The sequence below is a fragment of the Pan paniscus genome, chromosome 2 (assembly GCF_029289425.2).
Source record: "Pan paniscus chromosome 2, NHGRI_mPanPan1-v2.0_pri, whole genome shotgun sequence".
Lineage (NCBI taxonomy): Eukaryota > Metazoa > Chordata > Mammalia > Primates > Hominidae > Pan > Pan paniscus.
Window position 1 is genome coordinate 132,014,081 of NC_085926.1, and position 367 is coordinate 132,014,447.

A 367-nucleotide genomic window follows, 5' to 3' on the forward strand; every position below is an offset into this window, starting at 1 on the left:
GAACTGAATATTTGTAAAGAAAAATTTTAAGGAATCTCAATTCTTACCTCATACCATACACAAAAACTAACTTGAAACGGAGCATATACCCAAAGGTAAAAACAAAAACTATAAAGTTTATAGAGGAAAATATAGGAGTAGATATTTGTAAACTTAGGGCAGGCAATGATTTTTCAGGACATAAAAGGTACTGACCATAACAGAAAAACTATCACTTAGATTTTATCAAAATTAAAAACTTCTCTTCAAAAGACATGTTTGACAAAAGGAAAAAACAAGCCACAAGCCAAGAGAAAATATTTACAATACCTAAAATAGGCAAAGGGTTTGTATACAAAATATATAAATAACTCTTACAACTCAATGA